The sequence below is a fragment of the Accipiter gentilis genome, chromosome 13 (assembly GCF_929443795.1).
Source record: "Accipiter gentilis chromosome 13, bAccGen1.1, whole genome shotgun sequence".
NCBI classification, from domain to species: domain Eukaryota; kingdom Metazoa; phylum Chordata; class Aves; order Accipitriformes; family Accipitridae; genus Astur; species Astur gentilis.
In genome coordinates, this window is record NC_064892.1 from 33602188 (window position 1) to 33618031 (window position 15844).

A 15844-nucleotide genomic window follows, 5' to 3' on the forward strand; every position below is an offset into this window, starting at 1 on the left:
GGACCGCTTTTTCAGTCCTCTGTCCACCCACTCCAACCATTTCCTTAGCTGTAGGATATACTGTATCCACAGCACTTGGAAATGCAATAATGCTTATGCATGTACAGCTACTAGTATCTCTCTCTTGTCAAAGTGCAAGGTGATGCCTGTCTCCCTGATTCACACATAGACGAGCTTTATTTATGCCAAGCAAGCAGATCAAAAATTCACAGATGACAAATTGTGTTTTATAATCTGGATCTTTAAGCGCCATGAAAATCAGAGGGGAAGAAAGCTGTCAGTTTTTTCTCTTTCACACATTCTGGCTGAAGCGTGGAGAGGGTTATTTTCCATCTCCCATGGTCTTCAGCAGAGGGCTTTTATTGATTTCAAAAAGAGCTGGATCAGACAGTGTTCGTAATGTCTGGCTCCTGAGCTGATGTGACTAGCAGGGAGCTCGCTGTCTTTCCTCCATCTGCTCAGTGTGTGTGTGTGTGTGTGCCTGAGAGAGAGAATTTAGTGCAGCTTTTTCCTAAATTCTGTTGTTTAAGTAGATTTCTGGATTCCTGCTGTCAGACATATTTTTTTAAATGATTGGGAGGCAAAATTCAGGCAATCAGCTTTTCTGTGATAGTAAAAGCATATTGGACATGACTGGTTACACCAGATGTGTGCCCCACCACCCCCTCAGCTCACAATTTTGGGTGATGGCTTGGGGAATAGGCTGCCAGCTTCCTTCATTTTTTGGGCAGTGACTCATAATTATTTGCTTAGCAGAAGTGCTTATTTGGCGGATAAGTTCAGAAGGCAAGGTGTAAGTGAAGTATTTCTCATCTAAAAATTTGGTTTTGATCCCATACCAGCTGTGCATGACTGCTGCACTTTTTACAAATAAAGGTAACAAATTACATTTGTAGGTCTTTTGGTTTTATTAAATGAGCTGTTTGTAAGGGTAATTTTTGGTTGTGTGGCAGCTAGAGTGTGTCCTGTTAACTGTGGTCTCCTCAGTGCTTGCTGGCCACAGCTGTCCAGAGTATGTGGGGATTACAGCTGTATTTCAACACCAGTAATTAGTCGGTACAAGGAGGTATTATCATTCCAGCAAAGACACAAAAGTTCAGGAGAAAGGACAGTCTCCTCCTTTCTCTTTTCTGCTTCCAAGGCAAATTATATTGATACAGCTTCACAAGTAGTAGTATTTAACTTCACATTTCGTGGGGCTTGTGTGGTCAGTTTGGTCAGACAGTGCAAGAGTAACAGAAACAGCTATGTAAAAGAATTTCAATAAAATAGAAACGCTTTCATGTTGGAGGCTGGCAGTCAGGAGGTGCATATTGCATTTGAAGAAAAGATTACTGGGGAAAATATATTAGGAAAAAAAGGTGATTTGGCCATTTTATTTTCTTTGGAGGAAAGATTCAGCAAATGTTATCATTCACAGTACAGAAAGCAGTCTAATCAATGATACTGTTACGCCCTAACATAATACAAAGTAAGCTGCTGTAAATTAAAAAGCAAAGAATCCTCATTACCTACAGCTCCTTCATCTGAAGCTCCTGTTCTAATGAGGTGGAGTTTATCTAAACCAGAAGGATTACAGGCTAATTTGGTTTTACAGGGGTCTTATTTGGTGGTACCAATGAGGCTCTGATTTCAGTGTTTAATAAATGAAAAATCTTTTGAATTTCTGGATGAACTCCACTGGACAATGGTTTTCCACAGACATGCCAAGAAAAGGATAAGAAAGATTTAGCAGGTGAATTAACTACGGCTGCCTACATCACTTCCTACGATGACAGCAGCTGAACAAACTGCTGGACTTTGCACCAATGCAAAAGTATAGAGGAACCCTGGATCCCTCCAGTCAGAAGTAAAGCCTCGTCAGCTGCTATATGGCAATGGAAGGATCATTCTGTACATACATTATTTCTAGTACTTCTTTTGCCTAGGCACATGGCAGCAGTTATCTTGGGCAACGTACTACTTCAGCAGTTCAGAGCCCTGCCTGGTGAGTTGGTTGGACCTTGGGTCTTACGCAGCATCTCAGTTCTTTTCTTCTTTGCCCTTGTGTCCCAGCTTCGGGTAACCCAACAATGCATTTTACTGGCAGCATTCATCTAACATTTGTGGGTTTGTACACCAAGTGCTTTGGAAAGGAGTACCAAAGTTTGCAGGGCGTGTCTACTTCTGCAAGAAAAGGCAGCAGTTATCTGCTGTGTGGGCTCTGGCTGTTGTCAGGGTGACTGTGTGCCACTTTGCCTTGTCTTACGGAGCAGAGTAAATAGGCCACGCAAACCTGTGTGCTGAATGTGGCATTTTGAGTTATTACAGCTTTGAAAGGTTCAGCAGTGTGATTTCAAGGAAGAGAAGTGCTAAATTAATGTTGACTTTTTTTTTCTCCTGAATTCTGGTGTGTATAGCCACTTTTCCCTTTGTTCTGTAGCAGGAGGTATACTTTGTCTTATTAGGATGTTTTGCCCATTGGTGTGCTCTTCATTAATCTAGAAAATGTATTTAGCTTCTTTTTGTTCATATTTTCAATTACCTTTTCAATTACGGTTTTCAGTTATCATTAGGGAACCCTAATCATATACGAGAGGGAATCATGCTAGGCACTTTACACACACAGGAGAAACCTTTACCCAAAGTACATAATACCACAATATAAAGACCATAGGTGGCATATGGATATAGACAGTTAGAATCACAAAGAAATAATTTATTAGTGTTGGTCAGCACAATAAGCAACAGTCTCTGCACATCATCATTTTAATTACCTTTAAATTGCTTTGAGCTATGTGTTTCAGGGATGATTTTCGACCAGGGAGGAGGAGTTTTGATGGGAGCTGCTTATTTCCTCCTCTGCATAATCTTTGCATTTATGATAATGGCTCTTCAGAAAGACTCAAACCAGAAGTGGGAATTTTGAAGCAAGACTTTTGTGATTTGTCACATTTGAAATATTCCATACCTAGTCAGCTCTGGAGCCAATTTAACCAGGTTGTCTTAGAAATAATTGTGGAAGTGAGGTTTGTTTGTTTGTTTTTTACCCCCACATGTTTCAGCTAGGCAATCAATAGGGAGCTGCCTGGATACACGTTTGTACCATTCCAGCTAAGTCAGTAAATGAAACATAAAACTGGCCCTATGGGATAAGATGCAAGTTTGTGGCAGATTTTAGAGCATTTGAGATAATAAAACCCTGTAGCACACGGTGGTTTGTGTTGTGCGTCTCAATGAGGTAAAGGGCTTGTCACTCACCTGCTTTGCAGTACAAAAGCTGGTAATTCGCCTTCCCCTGATCCCCTGCCTTTCATTTAGCAGCTGAGAAATGACTGAATCCTTCTGGGGTGGTTTTAGGTTGTTAGTATTCTTCCATGGTAAACCTGAGAGCTGGGGTATTAAAATTTGATTTCCATGTTGCGCATACTTCCTAACCCATGGAATTTCACCCACTTTCTGGTTCTAAAAATTAAGCACAAGACAGTTTATTTTGGCAGATTTACAAATACGTGGGTTACTGAAGGTGTTTCTTTTTAATAAATTTTTTTTCTGTTTGGTGTTCTGTTCCTATGCTATTATAAATTCAGATCTTTGTTTTGGGATTTGTTCAGTGTTCTGTCAGTGTCATCTGCATCAGCTCCCTGGGCTGGTTTTGGACTCTATTTTCTACAAGTGGCAGGAATCCTCATGTGCAAAACTTGCAGTCTTTATGGAGGGCTAGTAAGGGCAAGGTTTCTCTTATTCTTGATTCCAGAGGCAGGGTGAGGTGCTAAGGCTGCGTCTTACCTCTATGTGCCGGCTGTGTGCTGAAATGGGCTGCCCTAACATCACTTTGGGTGGTAGATTTTATTTCCTGCATGGTGTTTGCTCTTTGTGCTGGATCTGGCTATGGGGAATGGGAAATCGCCAGCACTACAGTACTTGCTGTTTATGAAAAGCCCCTTGAAACCTCGTGTTTCTGTATGCACCCTGAACATACCCTAATCGACGTCCTTTTTCTTTCAGGCTTATTCCCAGTCTTCTTTAGACACCTAGCAATTCTCATTAAAGACAATTAGGGTAAGTTAATGGCATGTAGCCAAGGGACAATAATCAAATAAGAAAAAAAAGGTTGCCCCAAAGATAGTGCTGCCCTGAATTTGAGGTGAACCTTTGTTTTCCTGAAGCTGCCTTAACCTTTCTTTCCTGATTCAGTGATGTATTTTGAGTAACTGTGTTTACTTTGAAGCCAGCTGTGAGGTTAGGGCCTCATTAGAAGTAGAAATTACGTATTTGTATGCACTGTCATTCTGCAGACCCATCACTCTGGTGCTGATGTGGCCCATCAGGTAGGTTGTGAGGGGTCAGTGTTAGACCACCTCTCCCATCTGTGCTTGGAGCTTGCCAAGGCACAGTTACAGGGCAGTTCTCACACCACTTCCATACCGTACTGCCTCTCTCTTTTGCTCTTTCTGGTTTGTTTCTTTCTCTCTCTTCTCCGCACCCCCACCCCCCCCCCCCCCGCGCCCTCTTTTTCCCCACCATGGCATCTGCTTCTTAATGTTACCTGGCAAGAAACTTCCTCTTCCCTCTCTGAGTTATTAGACTGTTAGCATTGTTGGAAGGAAACGTGAAGAGGAAAACGTATCCCTGAATAAAAGAGAGTCAGATCCAGCCTGAGCACTAGGTCCTTTACAGAGGAGAGTAAAGTCAGTGTCTTCAGAAGTTCTCCCATTTCTAATTCTTAAGAATTTTTGTTATCAAACACTCCAGAGACCAAGGGATCGCATCTGTCAAAACAGGCACTAATGGAGCTTTTGACAAAAAACAAAAGATGTAGCCTTCTGGATTGCAGAGATAACGGGAGCTACAGGAGCGTAAAGATCTATAGTATAGATGCCTTGTAACAATAGCATATAGAGAAATGGCTTCCTGTTACTTGTGTCATTTCAAAATCTGTCTGCCTTCACTTAACTGTTAAAGATGATGAAAACTAACCAGGAGCAGGAAGGGGGCTGGGCTTGATTTAGGCCCTTAAAAATCTGTCACAAAGCTAAGATTCTGTAATATAGTTGCCTACTTTAAGTTAGGTTCGTTCAAACTGGTTCTGACCCAGGCACTGCTGGACTGGCTATCTTCTAAGTATATTTCTTCAAACAATGTAATTTAATAAGCGTAAGGATACAATTATAGTCTTTTACTGCAATATGAAGATATACTGTAGTATATTGTTTCTTATTTCTGTGTAGAACTGAGATGCTTTTACAATGGCTGGCAACAAGCTGTATTAAATACAATTGTAAAAACAGTTTACAGTGGGCTTGCCAGCATCATGCTGCATTTCCAGAAGGTGTTATTATAAAAGGAAGACTAATTAAAGTATGAGAAAACGTGGAAGAGGAAATTGGACCCAAATCACATAGAGCTCTTAGCCTGCAGCATCTGTCAATGTTGCAAATTCAGGTGTTTTATATAGTACTGAGATCTGAAGTGTCAGCTCCTGTGGAAAATATAGTGAGCATCTCCTGCATATCTTGTCTGGCCCGTGTTATGCTGCTAGAGGTAAAGAGCAATGCTGTTTCCCACTGTGGCTGTGTGAAGAAGGAAAATGCCATTGCTACATGCCACCTAGCAGTCTTTGTGTGAAACATGTTTATGTAGCTGCTTGTCATCAAATTTCACCACGGTGAAGGAGCAAAGGCTCGTGTACAGGATAGAAGAGTATAGTACTGAACCACAGAAAGTTGAGGTTGGAAGGCACCTCTGGAGATCGTCTAGTCCAAGCCCTCTGCTGAAAGCAGGGGCAGTGAGAGCGGGTTCCTCAGGGCAATGTCCCAGCATGTTTTGAATATCCCCACAGCCTCTCTGGGCAACGTCTTTCAGTGAGTGACCACCCTCACAGTAAAAAAAGGTTTTTCTTATGTTTAAACAGAATTTCCTGTAATTTGGTTTGAGTCATCAGCCCAGAGCAACATCAGCAGGCCCTGTTGCTCTCCAGTCCCTAATTTTCCCTCTCAGTTGCATATTTTTTAATCAACGTCTTCCTGTTTTGTGATGATATTTGATCACACAGCACCATCCTCCCCTCCCAGCCCCTCCAGCATCCCAGTCTCATCCACAAGCATCCACAGATGATGCATCCTGATTTTCAGGAGCTGCAAATGGACCCTTGCCTATGCCAGGAACAGCACAGAATTGTCACTCCTGCTGAGCACCATTGCCTGGAAACCATGCTGGAGATGTTGATATTGAGTTAATATTGTTATTTGCACTTTTACCTTTTGAGAAGTTGCGGTCTAGGATGCTGTTCTAGTAGGGAGATAGCATGTTGAGGTTGGTCTTACTGTGTGTGGTTATTTAGAAGCATGAGGAGTAGAGAGGAAATGTGCCCTTAAAGACATGACTAAAGATGGCCAGTGGCCAGAAAGAGAAGATAAAAAAGAAATAAGGCACAGCCACGTGTAAGGACATGCACAAACGAATGCGTAACCGTGCTTGAAATCAAATCTAGATTTGATTTTTGCATGCCAAGTGTGTTGCATTTACCACAAGCATGCCCTTCCCCTTGTAGAGAGTGAAGTTCCTGTTCCTATTTAGCTTGGACTAGCCCATGTATCTTTGTTCTTTATTAAAATCAGAGTTGCACTCTTTGGGATCATTTAGTACGCACCAAACGGTGTGTCCCGTGGTTAAATTACTTCCTACTTGCTTACCTTGGGATTTCTGTACTGAGGGGTGTAAGTGTACCCTGAACAGTTACTGGACCAGAGCTATCAAAACTCTGGTTTTTTTGGTTTGTATATCGTTTTCTGACCACATCTAGTCAGGCTTTTTTCCTGTCATATAGATATAACAGATAAAAACTGGACTAATTATTATTTCCCTCTGTGGAAGTGTTACTGCTGCTGTCCCAGAAAATCACAAGGAGCTAGGCACCCATTTAGTGGATTTTTTATCCTGAGCAACGTGTTGTGTGAAAGATCTTGGCATTCCAGGTTCAGCTGGTACAGTGACGCAAATGATCTGGAAATTGTTGAGATGTCTGCTGGAATTTTTTAAAGCCCAAAGAGGGAAGCTAAAAAAAAAAAAATCTGTCCCGTGGCAACTCCTGACTCGGAAGCACTAGTTGTAGTAGAATGGGAAAAGCCATCTGACCCACTGAGTCAAATGACAAAACACTTGTTGAAGGCTGAAGCTATTAAGGCAGCTTCTACTAAATGCGTGCTGTTTTGATAATGCCAACAATTAGTTTCCTCAGCTTATGGCTGCAGTACATGATCAAGGTGTATTTTTTTTTTTAATTTGAACTTTTAAAAATAAATAAATAAAACTTATTTATGCAAGCTCAGCGGGGAACTGGAACATTTGGTAATCGGTGTGTGACCCATTCTAGAGCAGTAGATGTCCACTGCCTGCCTCATTTTTGTTGGTACCATATATTTGTTGATTAATAGTTTTGGATAAAAATCTTGTCTCTGTAATTTCTAAAAGGTTAATGTTTACCAGGTGACTCCTGGCTGCCACCATATGGGGTCAGGATGAAGCTCCGATGACAAAGCATGCTTTGTATTACTGCTTCCCCTTTTCCATCAGCTGGTATGGGGTAGACCTTTTGAACTGCACACTGCTGTCAGCTGAAAGGATTATGAGATTCAAAATAGTTTTTCACTACTGCCAAGCCCAAATGGCTTCTTTGCTTGTCATGCTAATATTGTTGATTGTCTACAGAGACACAAACATGGCAATGCTTGACCACAACTCAGGGTTTGATCCCATATATTCTTTAGATGTGTCTTGAATGTAGATGGTTTGTTGTGGCTTCTGCCTTCTCTCTGTCTGAGTTGCCCTGCCACCTCTTTGTGATACCAGAAAGGTTTGTGCAAACTGATTAAAAGAAGGAGGTCTGCCTGAAAATTAACATTTTTAGCCAGATCAGTTCTCTGACTGCTACCAGAAGGCACAATCCTGATTGCTCCTTGTCTGAGGGCTTCTTTTTCAGTCTGTTCCGCAAGCTGTTTCAACTTGCGCCTAGACCTGACACATGGGAGGCACTGGAAACACTTAGCTGGGAATAGTTAGGGGAAGAGTGCCAGCAGTGAAGTCTTAAATTGTCTTAAGTCCATAGTAAAATCACACTCTCAGTTAACTAGAGTACATTGTGTGAGGTATGGAGCTCATTGCTGGACCAAATTTGCCAGCTGCTCAAGTGTACAGCATCTCTTGGGGTTTTTGAAGGCAATGTTCTTTCTGCCCTTTTATAAAAACCAGATTTTTGAGAATCTCAGCTTTGCATACAAGTCAGACTTTAAGAAAATACAATGCTTGCAATCAGAGGACTTCGAACAGTATGGTGTTGGACACAGTTTGAATGCTGACATGCATCATACAGTGTCATGGTTTAACCCTGTGTCGTGGGAACTCAGCCCCACACAGCCGCTCGCTCGCTGCCCCCGGTTGGGATGGGGGAGAGAACTGGAAGGGTAAAAGTGGGAAAACTCATGGGCTGAGATAAAGGCAGTTTAACAGGTAAAGCAAAAGCTGCAGACGCAAGCAAAGCAAAACAAGGAATTCATTCCCCACTTCCCATGGGCAGGCAGGTGCTCAGCCATCTCCAGGAAAGCAGGGCTCCGTCACGCATGACAATGACTTGGAAAGATGAACTCCATCACTCTGAATGTCCCCCCCTTCCTTCTTCTTCCCCCAGCTTTACATGCTGAGCATGACATTGTATGGTGTGGGATATCCCTTGGGTCAGCTGGGGTCAGCTGTCCCGGCTGTGTCCCCCCCAACTCCTTGTGCCCCCCAGCCTGCTCACTGGTGGGACGGGGTGAGAAGCAGAACAGCCCTTGACTCTGTGTAAGCACTGCTCACCAATAATGAAAACATCCCTGTGTTACCAAAACTGTTTTCAGCACAAATCCAGAACATAGCCCCATACTAGCTGCTATGGAAAAAATTAACTTTATCCCAGTCAAAACCAGAGCATACAGCTTTTGATTTACTGGTGATAGGTGATGGGAGTTTTACTGAATTACTACACATTGCAACTCTGTATAGAATCTGATAATAATACCAAAGATTGGTGTCTGAGTTCTTGCCAAGTACAAGGATGCATATCTTGCTTAAAAAAAAAATTATGATTGGGAAGGACATGCATCTTTGCAAAGCTTAACTCTTCTAAAGTGGAAATCTGCAGCCATTTGAAATACTGCTCTCTCTGTGTTTCAATTTCAGGCCCTCTTCCCTTCCCTACTTCCCCTAAAAAGTGAGGTGACTTTTTGAGTCTATGTACAATACAAAATAATGATAAAACAAATTAATGTAATAGTTAAGTATTAATAATTAATGCACCTTCCCTGTATTTTTCCACTGGACTGAATTTAGCAGCGTATAGGCTCTTACATGAAGTCCTGCGTCTTATCCTGATGGCCCAGGCTTGTTTGTGCCCATAGCATCACCAAACTCAGTGGGGCAAAAATCCTGTGAGCAGCAGCTCACCACTGTGCTTCAGTTCCCCAGTCAGGGGTGTCCGATTACTCTTTCTTCTTATGTGTTTTGGAAGGACACAGAATGACAATTGCCGGCTGTTTTCTACAGATAGGAATACCTGCAGGGTATCAGAAAAAAAAAAAAAATCCTTACTCTTTCTTTTATGGGTATTGGGTGTCTTGTGAGAATTAATCTCTGTGATGGAGCCATTGGAGCCCCTAGATGGGCAAATAGAGGTAGATTGTGGCTTTTGAGTGAAGGCAGCTAAGACAGTGAAGGCAGTTTGAAGATGCCAAATCAGGTGAATCTGTTTTGTGGTGTGGACACTTGTGCAGACTGAGACACCAAGACAGCTCTCAAATTGTGGTGAACTGTGTGGGTGGGAAGAGGGGAAATGACAACACTTGACATGCAAGAGAATATCCCTGAAGGTGTACAAGTACACCAGCCTTTTGGGGTTCTTGATTTTCAGCAAGTTAGTAGCTAAATCTGTGGTTGAGGACAGTACTGAAGTAAGACTTCAGTGCTCTCCAGAGGATAAGTAGATGATAAGTATTTTTATTTTAAATTGAAATTCTGATTATTTCGAACACTGCTGTTGCCAATGTAACATATGGTGTCAGCAGCATATTTTGAGGGAGGAGAACACCAGGTTGCAAGAGCACCATGCAGCAAAAGTAAAAACCTCATGGAGAAGACCACAGCATTGGCGGAAAAATCCTTATCTTGGGGGGTGTTTGCGAGGAATTGCCAAGCAGTTTGCTTGCTTGTAACCATGGTGTGAAAGCACCCACTGTGTGTTCCTGCAGTTTGTCTACATGAAGATCCCATACAACTTTTCAGAGTTGGGGGTCTTTTTTTGCTGGGTGCTTAATATACAGCAAAGTACAGCCTCTGCTTTGACATGCCTACGGGCTCCATAAAGCCTAGGTAGAACACACGGACACAGCAAGGAGAAGGCTGTAGTGTCAGGGACATGGGATTATGCAGCCAGAAGCACAATGTGGTGCTCCCATCCCTTTTTAGCCTGTTTTTGAAGGAAAACATCATGCGAACATGTGCCTTCTTTCTTCACAGAGACACTCACTTCCCACAGGTTTCATCGGAACAGGATGAAAGGCAGTGGGACAAACTTTTGTCTCCATAGAGAAAAAAGGCTGGAATGTGAGTTCAAGTTAACTCTTCTCCTAACCTACAGCTGGACAGTCAGCCCACAGGCAGCGCACAGGTGCCTTTATGCCAAGCGTGAGCTGCTTGTCTGCCAGGTAGTTAGGGGGTAAGTGAGAAAGCTGCAGTGCTGTGAATGAGGAGCTGAGGAAAATGGGGACTGAGAGCATATCTGTGACCTAAGGAGTCCCTGAGTCAGCCTTGCTATAGGCAGTCAGCAGCCTGACTAAAGGAGTCAGAGAAGTTGGTTTTGGAGGATGTAATGGAAGACATGACAATCACATAGTTGAAGAGCATTTCTTCCATAACACTCATCACAAAAGCACGTCTCATTTGTTGACAAAGCAGTACAGCAAGGTAAGATACTAGAATAAGAATGATCTTCAAGATAAGCACATAGGCCCACAAATTTTCCCTCCAATTTTGGTTCCATAGCTGAGGTGCCCAAGGTGGAAGTGGAGTTACTTGGTTCCCACTGCATGTGTGGACAGCAGAGAGTGATGGGCCTTATCTGAGGTTTGATTCTGTCTCTCAGTATGGACTACAAAAGGAGCCTGGAACAGCCAGTCTCCTGCTGGAGGGGTATCTGTCAGGTACCTAACCTTCCATGGGATGACTGGGCCACCATGGTTGCGTTTCCTGTGAAGAAGATGAGGGTCCTGTGGTTCTGAAGGCAAGCCGAGATGGTGGTCTTGGCACCACAGACCGTATGACTGCAAACAGGAGAGCGAGCGTCAGGGTGCAGTTGCGTGATCAGCTCAAGCTGTGTAGCTACACAGATACCCAGGCCAACAGAAGGGAGTGGGCAGGAGCGCCTGGAGAGGTGAAGGATGTGAGATCGAGTGAGATGGCCCCTTTCAACAGCAGCTTAAGTTGATCATGAAAGGTTACTGCCCTTAGACAGGTCAGGGGAGCGTAGCTGGGGGTGGAGGGATGAGAATTCACTAAGGACTGTAGCACAGTGGGCAGTTCAGCAATTGCTGCACCGTCTAACGGCAAAAGTACTGCACGATGAGATCTGTCATTGCCTTTGCCTGATCATGCAGGGCCTCTGTGGGCATTAAACACTGCTTTTTGGTAAGATTCATTCCCATGGGGTTGGCTGCCTGCTGTACACTAAGGGCAATGACACCTCGTAAGACTTCATATTAATGTACCAGAGAAAGCTTTTTATCTCCATCAGACAGATAATGGGCTTAATTTTCCAGCTTTATTTTTGCTCAATCCTTTCTTTTTTTTTTTTTTTTTTTTTTTTTTTCTATAGCAACTGGATAACAGCACAGAGAGCCTATATCATGTGCCCATCTGGAGCAGCAGATTGACCATTTTGCCATGCTTGTCAGTATGCTGGTTTGCTCTGCGTTGTCTATACTACCTTAGTATGGATGGAGAAGTGAGCATCCTGGCACCATTATCTCCATTAGAGAACATTCAACTGCAGCTCCGCAGGAAAATGCTGCTCTGATGGGAACGTGAAAGAGGTTTCTCTTCTTGTCACTGTGCTGTGCAGAATATCCCCTTTCTTACTGCTTCTGAACATCCTTCGTGAGTTCGAGGTGGTGTGCAAAGCAGGGCATGCTGAGAAGCACATTATCCTGCAGCCCTGCGTTTGTCAGATGCTATTAAACAGCAGGGAAAGAGAATGGAGGAGCTGCTGAATCTGTCACATCCTGCTTGTTCAAAAGATTATTGATGCTGCATAATTCATCAAAGCATGACCTAGCAGTGGGTTCTGCTGCCAGAGGTGTCCAGTAACTGCTTCTGTTGCAGCTGCCCGTAAAGTGATGCTCCTTGTTTATGAAAATAGCCTCTGTCTTTGTGTCTGCCCATGAGCCTTTCAATTAATACACCTAAAATGGTCAGTCTCACCTTGGAGTCAGATAAAATGTGAAGGTCCTTTTCAGTAAGAAGCGCTACCATTTTGACATTTCTTTGTGTTTTGGAATGGGATTGAAATAGGGAAATACTGACATTTTTCCATGCAACAGAAGTTTCAATCAGAAAATATTATAGTGCTTTTTTTCTGACATTATTTATATAGTGATTTTTTTTTTTTACATTCCCACAGTTGAAATATTTTTATTTATTAACAATGAACAAAATATGCTGATCTTTAATGTTCAGTTTTGAATTATTTCATTACTTCCTGACAGTAATTATTTCCTGATAATGAAGTACTGCTCGATGGGAGTTGGAGTTCAGAGGCTGGGAGCATTCACTCTGACCCTCTCCCATTGCCTGATTTACATCTCCTGTAATGCATCATTCAATTTGGTCAGAATGAAATGTGAAATCTTAGTGTTTGATGTAGTGATAAGGTAATCTATCTGTACTGTGTAAGAGAGGTTCAGGCGCTGGTTCCCATGAAGCAGCATGTCGCAGCGGGAAAATAGAAGTTTGTGTTCCAGTGTTCAGATGCTCAATGCAATATTGTGGGTCAGCTAAAAAAAATATTTATATTAAGTATTTATAGGTTGAATACTTTCTCTGAGTTTCCTGGATAGAAGATGGAAAATGTAGGTTGAAAATATAATATAATGTAACGTATATTAAAAATACCTGCCACAGTTTGGAAATGCACTTTCTTTCCCATGCACAAACTGGGGCAGGATCCAGTCTGCCTAAAATCTCTCTTTGCCATAGACTCCATCCTAGCTCACACACTCACCAGGTTTGCCTAACCCTGTAGGTAACTCTTCATTAAATATCTCCTGGTGAGTCTGAGACATCTTTAGGTCCATATCTTGATTCACCAATACAGGGTTAGGAGAGACGTTTCAGGGAGATGGGTACTTTTCTCCGTCCTAAGCTCTGCTGTGGCCTGGTTTTAGGCAGTCAGTGGATTTCCAGCCAGGTCTGCTGGAGAAGCCTGGAAGATCCGATGTCATCAAGGCTGCTGAAGGCGGTGACTTCTCCTGAAATGGAAGTGGTTGGAGCACTGCCCCGAGAAGGGACAGGTCTCTGTGCAGGGCAGCTCAAGGAGGAATGGACCCTGGGCCTCTCACAGCATGAAAGAGGGACCAGGCTGCCGGGTCATGGCCAGATTAACCCAGTTAATTCTTCTGCTGGAGCCACGTGTGCCAGCGTCCCGGGGACAAAAAACAAATGCAACAGGGAGACTTCTCTAACCTAGGCTTGTTCAGGTGGCACAGGAGAAAACTCTGCTCGTTTCTTCTAGGGACGCTTTGCCTCTTGTGGGGGTTTTAATGCAAAATGCATACGTACTCCAGGGAGGAGGAGTTGTAGCTCATCCTCTGGATGAGTCCAGCTGCCTCCCAGCTCCCGGGGTTGCTGCCCTGCCGTTACACCCACTTGCGCCTGCTTTGGCCCAGGAGCCTGGCCCTCCTGGCCGGCTGCAGCAATGCCGGCGTTACCAGAGACCCTGGTCTTTATGGCATCTCTCGGGGGGGTGGCTGCCCCCCCCTACACACCCCAAGGGAGCAGAGCAGGTAACCCATCGCTCCCGGCTTCACCCACGGGTGTTTGTGTCACTGGGTCGGCACCGTTGTCGTAGCCGTCCGGCTGGGCAGGGGAGAGCTGGGCAGCTCTGGATGCCAAGGGGGTCGTCCTCTCTGCAGGCACCGCTCTTCCCTACAGAGCGAGGAGCGGGGAAAGGGATGAGGAAGGCAAGACTCATCCTCCGCAGGTTTTTCAGAGGTGGCAGCCTCTCTCCATGCACTCAGTGGGGGATGTAGCCAACTGGACTGGACAGCCAGGTACCTGTTGTGCCTGTCCCCAAGACAAGGCAGCTTGAATTTCAGCAAAGTCGTACCGAAATGCGGCAGCTGGCACAGACAGGCTTGACAGCACCCACTGCTTTCTGTCAGATTGTCTTTCCGATGAAAAGATCGTGGTTTCTGGGCAGGGGAAGGAGGGGGGGAAGAACTGCAGGGACAGAATGCCATTCTGCTTTGCAGGACTTTCTTTTTTTTCTGCTCAGTGATATTGCATAAGCAACAAAATAAAAATAAGAGGTAGAGAAGGACCCATCCAAAGCTCAGTCATAAAATATCAGGCCACCTTCAGCTCCCAGCTTTAGGACATCAAGTGTGACAGCCCCACAGCATTTGGGCTGTTTCCTTTAGCCTCTCATGGGTGGTTAATACTACCTAACAGAGGAGTAAAAAGTTTAGAATTGTGAAATACTCTTTCCATCCTGGTAGTAATTACCTCTTAGCAATGTTAGTGCTTTGCCAACTCAAAGAGAACTAATCCCCTTCTGTCATAGGAGAGAAAAAAATGTAATAGCTGTGAGAACTGTGGAGCTTATTTCCAAATAGATGCCTCAGCATTTTGATATTTTCTGTGGGATTAACTAGTAACACAGGAAGGCTAATACATATGCAGAGCTTTCATTTGCTTCTGTGACAATTTGCCAGGGGCAAATTGAACTGTGTCATGAGAAATGGTGTTGTTTCCTCCCCTTCCTTGTCAGTTGAAGCAAAAAGACTTGTTAGTAACATAGAAACAATTTGCAACTTATCATCAGTTCGGGGGAAGTTTCTTTTAGCTCCTTGCCTCATATTTCTGCTTTTCTTATGTTTCTGTTTTTCTTACCAAAACAGAAGGGGCTGCCATTTTAAAAGCACAGAAGTCACATAGTGAAAGGTGTGAAGGTGTTGCAGTAAAATCACCTTTGCTAGCATAAAATAGATACTGAAGCTCTTTCTGTACTGCTCTGTTATGCTTTTCCCTCTTCAGCACAGTTGCTTCTGGCTCAAAAAAAGATGATTTGCGCTGCTGTATGTATAACCCTAGCTCCTAATGATGGTTTTGTGCCATGTTTGGTGGTCTTCTGAGGCTGGCTCTGCGAGCATCTGGTGCTGATGGGCACAGGCAGCGATGGCTGCAGAATACTAATGGTGGGACTGGCTCCCACAAGGCTCCACTTCTGAAAAATGCTTTAGCCATTCACTGTCCGTGCACCATGCTGAGCAACAGGAGGGCAGAAAAGCCATGCTCAGGGATTTTTTTTTCAATGCAGAGCAAGAAGCAGACAGGAACGATGGCTCTTTGCTTCACATTGTTGTGCCCAGGCTTCTTTCAGAGCTGCAGTCATTTATATGCATAAATATCAAGCCTGTCACTTGTTGCAGGCTTTGATAGCATTTGTGTAACAAAGGAAACGGAGAGAGAAAAGCCCTGAACATCTTCTATTCCAGTCTTAGAAAATGAATGACTGTGTAGCTATGGCAATTACTTTCTTTCTGGTTTTATTAGATCACTG

General features: G+C 43.7%; 1 protein-coding gene across 1 annotated transcript in view; it reads left to right on the forward strand.

The window, feature by feature from the left end:
* FAM124A (family with sequence similarity 124 member A) overlaps window positions 1-15844 on the forward strand; it is a 44812-nt gene that overhangs the window by 10227 nt on the left and 18741 nt on the right. The gene's annotated exons all lie outside the window — the stretch shown is intronic.